The following is a 6,888-nucleotide window of genomic DNA, read 5'->3' as shown; positions in this document are numbered from 1 at the left end:
CAGTGTTCTTCCTACATTAACATATGCCTCAGAGACCTGGGCCCTACGAAAACAGGATGAGAACACTATTTGCATCTCTCAAAGAGGAATCGAAAGAGCTATACTTGGACTATCACGCTTCACTCAAATGAGAGATAGAATCCAGAGTTATGATCTCCGTCAATGCTCAAGAATCAGGGATGCTGTCTCATTTGCCAAGGCATCAAAAATCAGATGGGCTGGACACGTAATGAGGTTTACAGACAACCGCTGGGCTAGAGCCATTACTGACTGGATTCCACGGGACATCAAAAGATCGCGTGGACACCCACCTACAAGATGGTCAGACTTCTTCGTCAAGACCTTGAATGATCGGTTTGAGGCTCTTCATGTTCCTAGAACGAACAGATGCCATTGGGCTATGCTAGCATGCAACAGGGATGAATGGAGATGTTACTGGCACCCGCTCAAGTAAATCCAGGAATAACGGGGGATCAAGTGATCAAGTGATCAGTTCTGGGAATATATTCTGGAGAGACAAAAAAACTTATAGCCGAAATGACATCTGCACTTATATGTTCATTGCTGCATTGTTCACAATCTCCAAATTCTGAAGAAAAAAAACAAGTGCCAGAGAACAGGTGACTGGTTAAAGAAACTTTGTTACATCTATACATTGGAGTACCATGCAGCCATTAGAAAGGATGAAGTCATGAAATTTACATACAAGTGGATCTACATGGAAAGTATCATGCTAAGTATCATGAAATGAGTCAGAAAGAGAGGGACAGACATAGATAGATTGCATTCGTCTGGGGAATATAAAGTAAAAAATAGGAGACTAACAAGAATATTAGAGATAAGTACCAGAAGGTTCACTCCATGGCTTGAATGCCAGCCGCACATGCTAGGGGAGAGGACAGCTCAGAGACAGAGTAGGGAGCACCAAGTAAAGGGTATTGTGAGGATCCTCCAAGTATGGGAGATGCTTGCTGAAAGTATACTATAGAACGAATATGATTGCCACTTAATGCCTCTTTTTCAAACCTCAGCAACCAAAAGAAGAGAGAGAACAAAAGGGAATGCCCTGCCACACAGGCGGGATGGGGTGGTGGGATGGGAGGGGTGAGAGTGATCGTGGGATCATTGGAGGTGGAGAATGCGGACTGGTGGAGGAATGGGTACTCGATCATTTTATAATTGACATCCAAGCACAAAAACTTGTAATGTCCACAACTGTACTTCATAGTGTTTCACTAATAAAAATAAATTAAAAAAAATAAAGCCTGGGGTGGCCATACTAATGTACAACAATATATACTAATGTACAACAATATAGATTTCAGATCGAAAAAGATTACAAGGCACAATGAAGCCATTTTTTTATTTACCAAGGGATGTGTACATCAGGCAGAAATCACTCATAAACATATACATGCCTAATTAGGCACCAACTAAATACTTAAAACAACTGGTAACATATTTTAAACAAGACATTGCTAGCAACACAGTAGTAGTTCAACACTGCCTTATCACCCCTCAATACATCAACAAGAATAAAAATCAACAGGGAAACACTGGATTTGAAGGAAGAAATAGAAGAGAGAGGACTAATAGATCTTTATAGGGCTTTACAACCCAAAAAGAAAGAATACACATTTTTTTCTCAGGTGCACACGGAACATTTTCCAAAATAGACCATGGGCTGGGTCACAAAACACATCTCAATAGAATCAGAAACAGAAATTTTATCAACTGTCTTTTCAGACCACAATGCACTGAAGATAGAAGTTAATCACACACAGACACGGAAAACCAAGTCAAACACCTGGAAACGAAACAACTCAATGTTGAACAACGAATGGCTCAGGAAGGAAACCAAGGAAGAAATCAAAAGTTACTTGGAAACAAACGAGAAAAAAAGACACTAGCTATCAGAACCAATGGGATGCAACTACAGCCGTGTTAAGGGGAAAATTTATAGTGCTGGAAACATTTCTCAGGAAGGAGGAAAGGGGCCACTTAAGTGACTTGACTTCACAGCTCAAGACCTTAGAAAAGGACCAACTAAAAGAGCCCAAACCAGGTAGAAGGAAATAAATAACAAAACTTAGAGCATAAATTAATTACATGGAGAGCAAAAAAATCCAAAAGATTAGTGACACCAAGAGCTGGTTCTTTGAGAAAATAAACTGTGGCACTGTCCTCCCATTGTTCATCGATTTGCTCAGGTGGGCGCAGTAACGTCTCCAGTAATGTCTTGTGAGACTTGCTGTTACTGTTTTTGGCATATTGAATATGTCACGGGTAGCTTGCCAGGCTTTGCCATGTTGGCGAGATATACTCAGTAGCTTGTGGGCTCTCAGAGAGAGGTGGAGGAATCGAACCAGGTCAGATGGGTCAGCCTCGTGCAAGACAAACTCCCTACCCGCTTTGCTATCACTCCAGCCAGAGGAAATAAACAAGGTAGAAAAACACTAGCAAGACTCACAAAGAAAGAGAGGACCCTAATAAACCAGATCAGAAATTAAAAGGGGGACATCACAAGAGAAACCAGTGAAATTCAAAACATTATCATAGACTACTTTGAAGGTCTGAATGCCATGAAAATGAGAACCTAGAAGAAATGGATAAATTCCTTGATTCCTATAACTTCACAGAGATGAACCAAGAAGACATGGAGTACCTGAATAGACTCATCAATATAAAGGAAATTGAAATTGTAATCAAAAGTCTTCTCCCTTCCCCCCAAAAAAACGAGGTCCAGATAGATTTACCAGCAAATTCTTTCATACTTTTAAAGAGGACATGTTACCAATTCTTCTCAAGATTTATCAGGAAATTGAAGAAACAGGAACTCTCTCAAATAGTTTCTATGAGGCACATATTTCCATAATACAGAAAGCAAACGACACAACTAACAAAGAAAACTATAGGCCCGTATACCTGGCGAACACAGATGCGAAGATCCTCAACAAAATAGTAGCAAGTAGAATCCAACAACTCATCAAAAAGATCATACACCACGACAAAGTGGGATTCATCCCGGCAATGCAAGGATGGTTTATTATTCGGAAATTAATCAGCATAAACCATCATATCAACAAAAAAGATAAAAACCGTATGATCATATCAACAACTGCAGAGAAAACATTTGACAAGATCCAGCACCCATTTATGATGAAAACTCTCACCAAAATGGATTTTGAAGGAACCTTCCTCAAGATAGTCAAAGTCATCTACCACAAACCTATCTCAAGCATTTTCCTCAATTGGGAAAATCTAAAGGCCTTTCTACTAAGATCAGGGATAAAATAAGATTTCCGACTCTCACCACTTCTGTTCAATAGATTACTGGAAGTACTTGCAATAGTGGTTAAGCAAGAAAAATATATTATGGGCATCCAGATAGTAAAGGAAGAAATAAAACCCTCACTATTCGCAGTTGAAATGATAGTATACCTAGAGAACCCTAAATTCTCTACCAAGAAACTCTTACAAACAGTAGACTTGTACAGTAAAGTTGCAAGATATAAAAACAACACCCAACAGCCCATGTCTTTCCTCTATGCAAATAATGAGACAGATGAAAATGACATGAAAAAAGCAGTTCCTGTCACAGTAATGACCCAGAAAATAAAATACCTCAGAATCAGCTTAACTAAGAAGGTAAAGGACGTGTTCAAAGAAAACTGCAAAACTCTGCTCCAAGAAATAAAAGAGGACATGAGGAAATGGAAACATATGGATTGGGAGAATTAACATTGTCAAAATGGCAATATTCTCCAAGGCATTATATAGATTCAATGCAATCCCTGTAAGGATACCCATGACATTCTTCAAAGGAATGGATCAAACACTTCTGATATTCATATGGAACAACGAACCCCCACAAATTGCCAAAACAATTCTTGGGTAAAAGAAGATGGCAAAAAAAGAAGAGAAATCTCCCTCCCCAACTTCAAAATCTACTGCAAAGCAGTAACAAAAGAACAGCATGCTACTGGAACAAAGGAAGAGCTACAGACCAATGGAATAGGGTGAAATATCTTTACATAACCCCAAATATATGAACATCTAATCTTTGACAAGGGAGCAAGAAATGTAAAGTGGAGAAAGGAAAGCCTCTTTAACAAATGGTGCTGGCATAACTGGACAATCACTTGCAAAAAAATGGGCTTAGACCTTGACCAAACACCTTGCACAAAAGTCAGATCAAAATGGATTAAAGACCTCAAATTAGACCCAAATCCATAGATACATTGAAGAAAAGGTTGGCAAAACCCTCCACGATATTGAAGATAATAAAGTAAAGTAAGTAAAGTAAAGGCCCTCCCCATTGATCGTCGATTTGCTCGAGCGGGCCCAGTAACGTCTCCATTGGAGACTTTGTTGTTACTGTGTCTGGCATATCGAATACTCTCGGTAGCTTGCCGGGCTCTCCGAGAGGGGCGGAGGAATCGAACTCGGGTCGGCCATGTTGGCTGCGTGCAAGGCAGACGCCCTACCTGCTGTGCTATCGCTCCATTATTATTGAAGATAATGGTATCTTCAAAGATGACATGCCACTGACCAAGCAAGTGAAAACTGAGATAAACAAATGAGACTATCTTAAACTAAGAAGCTTCTATATTTCAAAAGAAACTGTGACCACAATACAAAGACAATGTACAGAATGAGAAAGGATATTCATCCAATACCCATCCGATATGGGGTTGATATCAAAGATATACAAGACACTGGTTGAACTCCACAGGAAGAAAACATCCAACTCCATAAAAAATTGGGGTGCTGAAATGAACAGAAACTTTCTCAAAGAAGAATTCCGAATGGCTAAAAGGCACATGAAAAAAATGCTCTACATCACTAATCATGGGAACACCTAAAAGGGCGATTAGAGGCCGCCCCAAAAGCCTCTATCCCTCTCGTAGAGCCTGGCAAGCTCCCGAGAGTATTCCGACCACACGGCAGAGCCTCACAAGCTATCTGTTGTGTGTATTTGATACACCAAAACCAGTAATTACAATGGGTCTCATTCCCCTGACCCTGAAGGCATCACCAGTATGGCAGCATTGAGAAGGATGAGGAGGGAGAGACTGACAAAATCTTAAGGCCAAACTAGGCTGCCAAAACAAAGGAAGACAAAAATGATTGTCTGTACTTTCAATGCATGTATGCTAGCATCAGATGCATCCATTGAGGACCTGATGGTACAAGCGTGAACGATCAAGTACAACATCATTGGTCTGACGGAAACAAGAAGACATCAATCACATCACGCTCTTTTCAACACTGGAGAACTGTTTCTCGGAACATGCGATAAAAGAGGCAAGAGAGGCATTGGTGTCCTTGTCAACACGAACTTGGCCATGAGCATGGATTCAATCGAATACCTAACAACCCGAATCGGACGTTTACACTTTAATAGATGTGGCTAACTGCTGGCAGTTTCTATCTTCGTAGTCTGTGCACCAACATCCAATTATGATGGAGAAATCGAGAAGTTCTACATGGAGCTGGATAAGTTCTATAAAGAAGACCACACCTTCTACAAGATCATTTTCTGTGATTTTAATGCCAAGATAGGACCGAAAAGATCAGCCAAAGAACTGCACATTGGGCCCCATGACAGAATGGAATGAACAGGGTGAGAGATTGAGTTCTTCATGTTGACCAAGATTATCCATGGTAACTCACAGTTCCAGAAGGCCGAATCTAAACGTTGGACATGGGAGTCTCCCGGTGGACGGTTCCACAACAAAATAGACCACATCATATTCAATCAATGGTTTTGCCTGACCAATGTCGCTGTTGTCCCAAAATTCGAAAAGGTATTGGACCACCATCTCCTTCATGCAAAATTCTATTTCACAGAGCGGGAGAAAGAGCTGTGTAGTTTAAGAAGAGAACTCCCAGAATGACCACCAATTGGGAGCTCTTTGGCACTATTGCTGCAACATGAGAAGATGCCATTGTTGACAACATTGATGAGGAATACGATCGACTGGTTTAGCACCTCCATGATTGTGCGAGGAACACAGAGAGAGATAACAACAAAAAAAAGCCTGTCTTCGAAAACTTTTTTTTGTGTGAAACAGTGTAAGGTACAGTTATCAACTTACAAATATTTGTGCTTGGGTTTCAGTTATACAATGATCAAGTACCCATCCCTACAACAGTGCCCATCCTCCACCACCATGGTCCCAACATTCCTCCCACACCCTATAACCCCATCCCACCCTGCCTCTGTGGTAGGGCATTCCCTTTTGTTCTTGGCCTTTTGGCTAAGATCAAGAGTAGTATCTGTTCTTACCAGTTTCGAAAACTCTTGAGCTTATTCACCAATGTGGTTTGACGCATGCCTCAGGCAACCGCAAGAGCCGTCCAAGCTCACAAAGCAGTGCAGATTGAGATCAAGAATGTTCTCAAAGAGAAAAGAGCAGAAGTGCTGGTAATTGCGGCAGATGCTGGGAAAAGCATTCGTAATGCCCGCCTGTCCTTAGCCAACTACAGGACCAAGATGACTGCCCTCCAATGTCCTGATGGATCTACCACATCTTTCAGAAGGACAATGGTGAAGATTATCCATGACTTCTATTCAGATCTCTTCAATAGCCATGTCCACCTGCCCACATATCAAATTCCACAGAATGGATATGTCGTTCCCAATGTTCTCCCGAAATCCGACACGCCATTTCGTCAGTTAAAAAATGAACAGCACCTGGCCTAGACAGGGTCAGACCTGAACACTGGAAGAACCTGCAGTCAGCACTCATCAATACACTGACTCAGTTCTTCACATGCTACCTGTCTGAATGCAAGCTTCCGTCCCAATGGAAAACAAGCAGGACTGTACTACTGTACAAGAAGGGAGACATCCACAACATTGGCAACTATCGCCCAGTCTGC

At 41.2% G+C, this 6,888-nt stretch overlaps 1 pseudogene; it reads left to right on the top strand.

The window, feature by feature from the left end:
• The first annotated feature begins 6,243 nt into the window (after window positions 1-6,243).
• On the top strand, window positions 6,244-6,356 carry LOC130038467 (uncharacterized; annotated as a pseudogene).
• Window positions 6,357-6,888: the final 532 nt, after the last annotated feature.

Source organism: Sorex fumeus, unplaced genomic scaffold, assembly GCF_029834395.1.
Source record: "Sorex fumeus unplaced genomic scaffold, SorFum_2.1 ptg000075l, whole genome shotgun sequence".
NCBI classification, from domain to species: Eukaryota; Metazoa; Chordata; class Mammalia; order Eulipotyphla; family Soricidae; genus Sorex; species Sorex fumeus.
The sequence above is the reverse complement of the archived record's forward strand: the minus strand, read 5'-3'. Positions and strand labels throughout refer to the sequence as shown.